General features: G+C 41.4%; 1 long non-coding RNA gene across 1 annotated transcript; it reads left to right on the forward strand.

The window, feature by feature from the left end:
• Positions 1–631: 631 nt before the first annotated feature.
• On the forward strand, positions 632–11,366 carry LOC144594015 (uncharacterized). Its single transcript, XR_013547317.1, has 3 exons — positions 632–751; positions 9,194–9,226; positions 11,353–11,366. It is a non-coding gene; the product is annotated as an uncharacterized LOC144594015 (long non-coding RNA).
• The last annotated feature ends 583 nt before the right edge of the window (positions 11,367–11,949 follow it).

The following is an 11,949-nucleotide window of genomic DNA, read 5'->3' on the forward strand; positions in this document are numbered from 1 at the left end:
GTGTGCTCTACCTGATCTGACATGACCATGTCCTTGGTTCATTGTGGATGCAGGTCGATCCCTGACATTGAATAGATGTGAAAATGAACCTACCGGCTCAATGTTGCTCTTCACATCAGCTCCAAGAGGGTTCCCATCTGCATTCCCTCCCCTACTGTTCTGAACAGAGTAGCCAACTTCCTCTTTAGGGTTCTCTGACCTCTCCTGCTCGTCTCTGATCGTTTCAACATTCTGTCCCTTCCCTCGATATTTTGGATAATCTATGCTAAGCAGCAACTGAATGCCATGGATTTCTATGCCTGTCCCTTTGCACACATGATGGGAAATCTCTCAGTTGCATTAGGCGATTCATTTTAATCTTTTTTTTTTCAGTTCAATTGTAAAGCTTTATTATTATGGTCTCAATGGCTGGCTCATGATCCCAAGAGCAACTAATCATGACAGGGAGATAAATATTTTCTTGGATTTGTTGTCAATCTGTGCATTCACTGGGATTCAGCGACATGGTTGTTTCCTCAGATCTGTGATTAGCCCTTATGTATTGCGTTTAATAAAAGCAGATTATTATTGTTTTCTTATTCAGCAAAGAAGAAATTGTCTCCTCCTGCTCCCAAAGAAACAAAAGGTTTGACAAATGCATACACATGCACAGGCATACGAGTGATTTACCTGAAAGAATGAGCTGCATGTCTGAAACAATGCTTCAATAAATCCTGCATTGAGATTGATGGCATTCTAATGGCAACATCAGGTATTTCATTAGAAATTTGCTAAAGGCTTAATGTGATGGCAATATGAAAGCTTTGCAGATTCTAATGTGTAATGAATCTATTGTCCAGCTGCCTGTTTCTTTTCCCAAGGCATGTACTTCAAGCATTTATTTAACTTCCAAATGTTAACCTAATTGTTTCCTATAGGAATTCTGCATAATTATCTAATGTGCTATTATAATGGTCATGCCATGTCAAGGATACTCTTGCTGAGAAACATATCAGGCATAAACATTTGGAATTGGTAATTAACAGAAATTCATCAGATAATTTCATAATTTTGATCAAAAAGAGCTACTAAGAATTGTTTAAAGCTACGGAAAGACACAAAATGCTAGAGTAACTCAATGTATGTGTAGGAAAATAACTGCAGATGCTGGTACAAATCGAAGGTATCACAAGATGCTAGAGTAACTCAGCGGGTCAGGCAGCATCTCTGAAGAGAAGGAATGGGTGACATTTCGGGTCGAGACCCTTCTTCAGTCAGGGGGCGGGACAAAGAAAGGATATAGGTGGAGACAGGAAGACAGTGGGAGAACTGGGAAGGGGAGGGGAAGAGAGGGACAGAGGAACTATCTAAAGTTAGAGAAGTCAATGTTCATACCGCTGAGCTGTAAGCTGCCCAAGCGAAATATGAGATGCTGTTCCTCCAATTTGCGGTGGGCCTCACTATGACACTGGAGGAGGCCCATGACAGAAAGGTCAGACTGGGAGTGGGAGGGGGAGTTGAAGTGCTCAGCCACCGGGAGATCAGGTTGGTTAAGGTGGACTGAGCGAAGGTGTTGAGCGAAACGATTGCCGAGCCTGCGTTTGGTCTCGCCGATGTAGAGAAGTTGACATCTGGAACAGCGGATACAATAGATGAGGTTGGAGGAGGTGCAGGTGAACCTTTGCCTCACCTGGAAAGACTGTTTGGGTCCTTGGATGGAGTCGAGGGGGGAGGTAAAGGGACAGGTGTTGCATCTCCTGCAGTTGCAGGGGAAAGTGCTTGGGGAGGGGGTGGTTTGGGTAGGAAGGGACGAGTGGCCAGGGAGTTACGGAGGGAACAGTCTCTGTGGAAAGCAGAAAGGGGGAGGAGATGGAAAGATGTGGCCAGTAGTGGGATCCCATTGGAGGTGACGGAAATGTTGTAGGATAATTTGTTGGATACGTTGGCTGATAGGGTGGAAGGTGAGGACAAGGATCTGTCCTTGTTACGAATGGGGGGAGGGGGAGAAAGAGCGGAGCTGTGGGATATAGAGGAGGCCCTAGTGAGAGCCTCATCTATAATGGAAGAGTGGAAGCCACGTTTCCTAAAGAATGAGGACATCTCTGATGCCCTAGTGTGAAACACCTCACCCTGGGCACAGATGTGGCGTAGACGGAGGAATTGGGAGTAGGGGATAGACTTTTTGAAGGAGACAGGGTGGGAAGAAATGTAGTCAAGATAGCTGTGGGAGTCAGTGGGTTTGTAGTAGATGTCAGTCACTAGTCTGTCTCCTGTGATGGAGATGGTGAGATCCAGAAATGGTAGGGAGATGTCGGAGATGGTCCAAGTATATTTAAGAGCAGGATGGAAATTAGTGGGGAAATGTATGAAGTCAGTGAGTTCTGCATGGGTACAAGAGGTAGCACCAAGGAGGTAGAGTTCGGGGATGGGCCAGTGTACGTCTGGAACAGGAATTGTTCGACGTACCCGACAAAGAGGCAGGCATAGCTAGGGCCCATGCGAATGCCCATAGCTACGCCTTGGGTTTGGAGGAAGTGGGAAGACTCAAAGGAGAAGTTGTTGAGGGTAAGAACCAGCTCTGCTAGGTGGAGGAGAGTGTTAGTAGATGGGGATTGGCTGGTTCTACGGTCGAGGAAGAAACGGAGGGCTTCAAGACCCTCCTTGTGGGGGATGGAGGTGTAGAGTGATTGGACATCCATGGTAAAGATGAGGGAGTGGGGGCCTGGAAACCGGAAGTTATTGAGGAGACGGAGAGCATGTGAGGTGTCTTGGACATAGGTGGGGAGGAATTTGACCAGGGGGGATAGGATGGAGTCGAGGTAGGTGGAAATTAATTTGGTGGGACATGAACGGGCAGAAACAATGGGTCTGCCAGGACAGTACTGTTTGTGGATTTTCGGGAGAAAGTAAAATCGGGCTGTGCGGGGCTGGGGAACGATAATGTTGGAGGCATTAGAGGGCAGAGAACCGGAATTGGTGAGATCAGTGATAATGTTGGTGATTAAGGTCTGATGCTCATTGGTGGGGGTCATGGTCCAAGGATAAATAGGAGGAGGTGTCTCAATGGGTCAGGCAGCATCTCTGGAGAACATGGAGATGTAACATTTCAACCCAAAATGTCACCTATCCGTGTTCTCCAGAGATTGTGCCTGACCCGTTGAGTTACTCCAGAATTTTGTATCTTTCCTTGGTAAAGCAGCATTTGCCGTTCCTTGTTTCTACTTCTTTAAAACTATTTTTGGTTAATTAACAATATATATTTCAAACATATGGATAGATTAATGACATCATCATGACATGCACCATGTTTTTGGCTATTGTTGTTGCTCTATATTACGGATGCTTGTACTGAAACCTAAAATATTCTTGTCAAGCTACGCTAGCACTACCACCCTGGTGACATTACGATTACAATTTTCCACTTGGGGCCAATCCACATCAATAATGACAATAGCCTCCACTATGATGTGGATTGGCACCAGCTGGAAGAGTCATCATTTGATTTTCACAAAAGCTTTGCATCAGTACTCATTGACAGCATTCATCTAGAGCACCTCTAAAACATGCACTTCAGAGAAAGGAATAGTTGATTGTCAAAGTCCCTGGGTGTATCGTGAGCAGCAGCAAAATGCTCAGCGAAAGCAAGTTAAGTACTGCAAGTGGGTGGAATGGCGGTGGTGCAACACATAGAAAGAGAGAGGGGAGAAAGCTAACAGTTCAATAGCAGTAAGACAGAAAGGCAATGTGTTGAAAAGTAAACACCCAGGGGCTTTGAGATTTACGTTGCTGTTTGGTAGGTGAACAGGACAAAATGGTGCTTCACAATTAGCCTGTCCATACATCAAGTCTTGTCAACCACTCACCATGGAAAGGATGGAATGTTTTATCGTAGTTAACAAATCCCCTCAGGTGGAAGACCATGTTAAGAAAGCACATTCACTGAATAACTTCAATGGCAGAGAGGAAGAAAGTGATTTTGCTCACAGATATTAACTCAAAGCTTACATTCTACAAAAAGCTGATGCTATCCTGCGTGTAGAGTTTATGCAGAAACTGAAAATATATTTTAGCCGGAAAGAGAGGGAACTTTGGTACCACAACCAGAAAATGGAGGGGAAAAAAACTGAGTGAACAAATTGTCATGTTGAAAGGTTTATCCTACCAATTAAATTCTGGCAATTTTTTAGATCATGCTCTATAAATCAGATTTATGTGTGGTTTTAATAATGAAATAATCCAATCTATGCACAAATAGCCTCACATTGATCTGATTTACAGTGTTTCAATTTCAATCAAGACAGCAGAAATGTTAAAGAAGTCTGTCTCTTGCCAAGTACAAATGTAGTGATAATGAATTCAGAACCAATTGATCATAAGCAGCATTAATCTGTGTTGTAAATCAGAGCAATAAATGCCCACATGCTTTTTTTTTAAGAAGATCAAATATTGCACATACAGAAGAAGGAACACGTAGTATAAGTGTGCAAATCAGAGTACAAGGAACAAGTGGGAGTGTTGTTTCCAATACAATACAGACACAGGGATGGAGTACTACCATAAGAAAGAACAGAGAGGGAATCTCTGAATATCAGACATGGAAGAGTTCTGCCAGGGCTACAGATTGCCATGGTGTGAAGAAACAAGACAGTTCTGCCGACCTGTGAATATTTCAATCACTTTTCAGCTTTAATGTGTACTTTATTCACATCTAAAGCCAACAATGGGAAAACAAGTGGTGCTTATATCAAATAGACCCAAGATGATGCTATATCACACATATATGTAGTGTAGATATCCCAATGACACTCACATTGAAGATGGATAGGATAGTAAGTATGGCGATTACAAATGAACTGAATATGGCAGTACTGATGAGCTGTATTCTTTGCTGACATATTAAAATCTGCACACGCAGCTGCCACGATTTAAGATTTCCATAAAACTGGTTTTATCTCTTGCCTACATTCAACTTGATCCAGATGATGAAAGTTAGAAATATCTCCCTTACAATATATCCAGAGGCAATTAGTCAACACTGGTCTTTAAGTGCTCAATGAGCAATGTTTTGCAGGGTAATGATGGCTACCTCTGGAACCAGTAGTATCACTTTATTCTCACATTGGAAGATATTCTACATAATGTGGAACAAATTCAGAAGTACCTCCACCTCCACCACCAGAATATGAAGCTTTAGCAATCTGAGTGTGTTTTTGTATAGTCAGAGGTTGTGTTTCTTGGTCTGAAGTTGGATGCAAGTGGGCCACAGCCAATCAAAGGCAAAACTGGTGGAACCATGAAGACCAGCTCACCTACTAAATATAAAAGAGCTCTGATCATTTTTGGAAATAATTCAATATTATCACAGATTCATGTCAGATATAGCTATGGTTTTGACCCGACTGCATCAACATCTTAAGAAGAATGGGAATTGGTGGTGGATAGATGACAGCAGACAACTGGATAGATGACAGCAGACAACATTTGCTACATGTCAACAGAGATTGATTGGAGAATTTTTATATGACATGGATGTTACGGATGGTGGAAACGAAAAGCCAATTGTGTCTCAACTCTCACCAAACATGAGCAAAACTACATACAAACTGAAATGGAAATGTTTGCAATTATAATTGAAGTTTGAAATGGCAACCGGCTAAAATGTATTTCGTCTTAGTTATGGATTACAAACTGTTTTATTTCCTCAACCCTATTGATCTCCAGAAGGCAAAATCAAGCAAAATTTACAGTCATATTATACAATCAAATGTGTATTCTTCAGAGCAAAATACCAATTGCACTTTAAAGGTTTTGGTGGAAGGAATGATTTTTATACTACAGTTGTAAATGAGGACTTTGAGGAGTTGGAGATTAGTAAAGTGATAGAGCAAGATGAATTCCTGAAACCAGACTATGAATATACTGTGAGAGCTTTGTCCAGTTTGCACAAGCTTCCAAATGAAGAACTACATCCATTTTGCTGAAGAGGATTTGTACTGTCAGCAGCTCAAGGTTGTTTCATGGGGAGACCACTTGATCCCCCCCCACCCCCAGGTTTTACCACTTACTCACACTCAAGGTTGAGATTAAACCTCGGATACTGAATCTTTGAGGCAGCACATTTGACCAGCTTTGCCCCTGTGCCTCCACATGTGTGTTTGCCATGTGCTGATAAGATTCTTGATGGAGCCGAGTCAGTATGTATAATATGTCAATAAAGCTGAGCTGCACCATCTAAGACCTTATGGATTTTACCTTAACTCATACCTTATGGATTTGATCATACCAAAGCATTCACGTCAATTTTTGTCAAAGAGTAATAATCAATTTCTTGGGTCCCTTCATCATTATTTGAAATAGATGGAAGTCAGACATCTGGTACTTGTACAGCAGAAATTAAATGATTGAAGAGCTGCAATCGTTTCTTTTCAAAACATGACCACTCAAGGAGCTTGTGAATGGCAGTGAACTATAGTTCAGTTCACATTTCTGTAAATGCTTCGTGAAATATGCTGGCATCAAGCAATTATTCATTTCTCCTTTATCTCCCTGCTGTAAAATGCTGTTTGTGCAGTGAAGCATCCCTGAGGAAGCATTAGATGTTTCCTCAAGTGATACACTGAACCTTGGCTTCGCCAATTTCTTGTTTACCTACTGCGCTGCACTCTATTCTGCCATTGATTTCAACTGCACAGCTGTGACATCTTCAAACAGCATCGTACAACCCATCTTGGAGGCGAGAGTGTAAAGAATGCAATTGAAACAAAAGGCAACAGCAAGAGAAAAAGATAATATGATCATATAATTCAGACATTATGATCAATGAGCAAGTCTGTGCAGAAATGAGACAGAGGCAAAGCAGATCAAATCTCTCATCCAAATGGTATTTGACACAAATTAGAAATAATGTCAAAGATGCATCAAATGATCACAGCGAGAGGTAACCCTGATAACACTGGAAAATAATGTGATGTTATGTCTATTCCGGGAACAAATTATTATTGTAATGCCATGGAGCAACAGCAAGTCATATTCTTCAGTTCAGGATGCCAAAGCAAAGCCAGAAACCCACACACAAGTGAGAGGCTCGGATGTTTATGGGAGCTGGTGAATTATGTATACATTGAAAATACACATTTTCTTCAAATAGTGCAATGCAATGATCTCGTCATGACAAAAGTGTTTAATTGTTGTTGCTTGGTAACAAAACATGTATCCGTCTACGGCTTACAATGTCTTCCAGAATTCTCAAATGGGTAGTACATACTCACAGTCCACATCATAATCCAGCCACAAATTGTTTGTAATGGTTAGTTAGTTGGTTTAGTTTATTGTCACGTGTGTTACAGTGAAAAACTTTTGTTGCGTGTTAACCAATCAGCAGAAGGACAATACAGGATTACAATCGATCCATTTACAATGTACAGATACATGATAAGGGAATAACGTTTAGTGCAAGGAAAAGTCAGCAAAGTCCGATCAAGGACAGTCCGAGGGTTATTAAACAGGTCGATAGTGGTTCAGCACTGCTCTCTGTTTGTGGTAGGATGATTCAGTTGCCTGATATCAGCTGGGAAGAAACTGTCCCCGAATCTGGTGGTGTGCATTTGCACATTGTGTTAGGGGTAGCGTACTGACATGGATAGAAAATTGGTTGACAGACAGAAAGCAAAGAGTGGGGATAAATGGGTACCTTTCGGAATGGCAGGCAGTGACCAGTGGGGTACCTCAAGGTTCGGTGCTGGGACCCCAGCTATTTACGATATACATTAATGACTTAGATGAAGGGATTAAAAGTACCATTAGCAAATTTGCAGATGATACTAAGCTGGGGGGTAGTGTGAATTGTGAGGAAGATGCAATAAGGCTGCAGGGTGACTTGGACAGGTTGTGTGAGTGGGCGGATACATGGCAGATGCAGTTTAATGTAGATAAGTGTGAGGTTATTCACTTTGGAAGTAAGAATAGAAAGGCAGATTATTATCTGAATGGTGTCAAGTTAGGAAGAGGGGATGTTCAACGAGATCTGGGTGTCCTAGTGCATCAGTCACTGAAAGGAAGCATGCAGGTACAGCAGGCAGTGAAGAAAGCCAATGGAATGTTGGCCTTCGTAACAAGAGGAGTTGAGTATAGGAGCAAAGAGGTCCTTCTACAGTTGTACCGGGCCCTGGTGAGACCGCACCTGGAGTACTGTGTGCAGTTTTGGTCTCCAAATTTGAGGAAGGATATTCTTGCTATTGAGGGCGTGCAGCGTAGGTTCACTAGGTTGATTCCCGGAATGGCGGGACTGTCGTATGTTGAAAGGCTGGAGCAATTAGGCTTGGATACACTGGAATTTAGAAGGATGAGGGAGGATCTTATTGAAACGTATAAGATAATTAGGGGATTGGACACATTAGAGGCAGGAAATATGTTCCCAATGTTGGGGGAGTCCAGAACAAGGGGCCACAGTTTAAGAATAAGGGGTAGGCCATTTAGAACGGAGATGAGGAAGAACTTTTTCAGTCAGAGAGTGGTGAAGGTGTGGAATTCTCTGCCTCAGAAGGCAGTGGAGGCCAGTTCGTTGGATGCTTTCAAGTGAGAGCTGGATAGAGCTCTTAAGGATAGCGGAGTGAGGGGGTATGGGGAGAAGGCAGGAACGGGGTACTGATTGAGAGTGATCAGCCTTGATCGCATTGAATGGCGGTGCTGGCTCGAAGGGCTGAATGGCCTACTCCTGCACCTATTGTCTATTGTCCATTGTCTATTGTCACACTTCTATACCGTTTGCCTAATGGGGGAGGGGAGATCAGGGAGTGGCCGGGGTGCGACCCGTCCTTGCTGCTGGCCTTGCCGAGGCAGTATGAGGTGTATGATTTTTATATTAATTCATAATTTTAATACAAAATTTACTGCCTTCCATTGGCTCAGAAACATAAAGGCCATTTTGTACCCTCTTCTCCACCTGAAGGTGCTGACTAGTAGTGAAATAAGGTTAAATTAGTTTTTTCAGCTGGAGCAATGAAGTAAAACAATCACTCCCATGTGGCATTTCATCTATCAGGCGTCAAAGGTTCTTAGAGAGAAGATACAGTGTCTTTTCCACTTCATTTATTGATGCAAGCTGTAAGATTATTTTACATTGGGAAATACCAATGAATCTGTGTATTTAATAACGGATTTTAAAACTGAATACCGTTTAAATTTTAACTGATTTTTAATCCCTTGTTATCCTTAGTTAAACAGAATGATGTTGATCAAGCCACCAAAAGTAAGTAGTAAATATTACTTTCAGCCAGCATTATGGTAGGAATGTACTCACTTTTTCAATTTCTGTTGGGTGAGTGAACTAGATGTGTTATGTGGACTTTCCTGTCGATCCCTCCATCATGCTATTCTTAGTTTAGTTTAGTTTTGTTTAGAGGTTGAGCATAGAAACAGGCTCATGGGCCCACTGAGTCCAGGATAACCATTGTTCACTGTTTTCACTAGTTCTATGTTATCCCACTTTCGCAGCCACTCCCTGCACATTAGGGCCAATTTTACAGAGGTCAATTAACCTACAAATCTGCATGTCTTTAGGATATGGGAGGAAACTGGAGCACCTGGAGGTGAACCATGCGGTCACAGGAAGAACGTGCAAACACCACAGACTTGCTAGAGATCAGGATCGAAACTAGTGCTGAGACCCTCAACTCCACCAGCTGCACCTCTGTGACATCCTAGGTCAATGTCCAAAATGTAGACTCATTTGCAACTGTATCTTATGTAAATCATGCAATGTAAAAGCACGTTGTGCTTGTTTTGAAGTGTCCATTCCTTATTGACGTCCTGTCCATCAACAAATTGGACAGGGGACTTCCTAATGCAATCCGCCTGCATAGAACTTTATTTCTCTGCCGTATTTGGCATATTTGTTGAACAGGTTCATTTTAATCATTTAGCAAACTCACAATAAAATGAGGAATACATTATGCTGAAAAAAATAGATTTCGTGAAAATTAAAGTGTTCCCTGTTTATTTAAGTAAACAAAAACAATTAGGGGCGGCAAGATGGCACAGCGGTAGAGTTGCTACCTTACAGCGCTTGCAGCGCCGAGTTCGATCCCGACTACGGGTGCTGTCTGTATGGAGTTTGTATGTTCTCCCTGTGACCGTGTGGGTTTTCTCCGATATCTTTGGTTTCCTCCCACACTCCAAAGACGCACGGGTTTGCAGGTTAATTGGCTTGATATGTGTAAATTTTCCCTAGTGTGTGTAGGATAGTGTTAATGTGTGGGAATCGCTGGTCGGTGTGGACTCAGTGGGCCGAAGGGCCTGTTTGGCGTTGTATCTCTAAGCAAAACAAAAAAAATCCTGTAATTTCTTTTAAAGAAAAGTTGGTGCTGGTAGCTTTGTGTAAAGATTCCTTGACCTGTGAATTAATAACTATAGCCCACAGATCACTACATCTCTGAGTCCAGTGCTACCTCTGATTATAGGAGCTTGGGGCTGCTCACAGCAATGGGGTGTGATTGGATTTTCACCATAGTAAGGGGGTGGGGCTCCCTGGGAGTCTTATGCTCTCTCATCTTGCACCTCCACCATTGTTTCCAAGTCGTCCCCATCTTCATGGCAGCCTGGATTAGCATTTACCATGGCTCAGTGCATGATTAGCATAGCTGATGCTGACCCTGGAAAACAGCAGTCATGTGTGAAACATCCAGATTGGGCTTTAATGTCTTCAAAGGGACAAACCAAGATAATATTTCCTTAAAGCAACACCTTATTGTGATTTTAAACGGATTTGAATTTGATATGAGTGCAGCAAAATGCCTAAAGTCCAGCTTCTTGACACTAATGTCATGAGATCTGGTGGGAGGCTTGGATAGGCTCTCCAACCTGCCCAATATGGTGCTGGAATGGAACAATTATTTTTGCAATTATTTTGCCTGAGGTCTATTAAAATAATTGAAGACTTCTCTTTCTTGGCTTTTACTGGCAGTCCTGTTTTTAAAAAAAATACGCATTGGCCAATTGTCTAGCTGGATTAAAAAATAATGTAAAAAAAATTACCAAAGGGTAAAAGTGCATTTGATAAGGTAGCACATAATAAGGTGTTATGTGTTACCTGATCAAATGCACTTTACCCTTTGGTAAGGGAGGGAGAATGTAAAAATATTGGCTCAGCCTTGGTGCCCTTCAAAACCCCTCCTTCCCCACCACTCAATATGCTGATTGAAGAAAAATATTTCAGAGACGATTTGACATCAAGCAGCTAATGGGGTGAAGTAGAAAATTTCACTACATTGCATTGGGGAATTAGTTTGATTTTGAGGCATAACATAAATAGAACCAGGATATTTCAGCACATTTTACTTTCTTTAAGCATTGATCTTTCTTTTATGGAACTTGCAGAAGCTATTATGACGGAACATAAAATGGCACCTGCTGCACCAGGTAAGTACTGAACTATCCACCATTTCTTAGTTGGGAATTCAAATACAATTATGCCATCTGCTGGTCACAATAATTGGGGAACATAACATGGGTAATTAAACATAACATGTTTAAATTGTTATTCTATTCATTGAAGATTATCTTTAAGAGAGAAAATTAATAAATATGCAAACTTTATTGATAAACCCTAAAAATATCATAATCTATATTGTATATTATTTTTGTACAGTGAAAGAAAAGAAAAGGAATGAGTAATGCTTCCTTAGTGCTATATTCATAAACTGTGAAATTTAGAAACTAAAATAAATGTTTTTATGATTATCTTTGCACTTCTACTTCTCAATCTACTGGGCAATCATGTTGTACACTGTATAAAACAAATCCAAAGCCAAACTTCTATGAATTAATTTTTTTAAATTGTGGTTGAATTAAATCTATAGATTTCTGAACATGAATTTACAGTTGTAAACTGCCAGATTGTTCCTCTGAGATCAATATTTTGTCATTGCATAATTTACAGAGTAAATTCTGATTTTATAGCTTAAAATTGTGTCA

The sequence above is a fragment of the Rhinoraja longicauda genome, chromosome 5 (assembly GCF_053455715.1).
Source record: "Rhinoraja longicauda isolate Sanriku21f chromosome 5, sRhiLon1.1, whole genome shotgun sequence".
Classification (NCBI taxonomy): domain Eukaryota; kingdom Metazoa; phylum Chordata; class Chondrichthyes; order Rajiformes; family Arhynchobatidae; genus Rhinoraja; species Rhinoraja longicauda.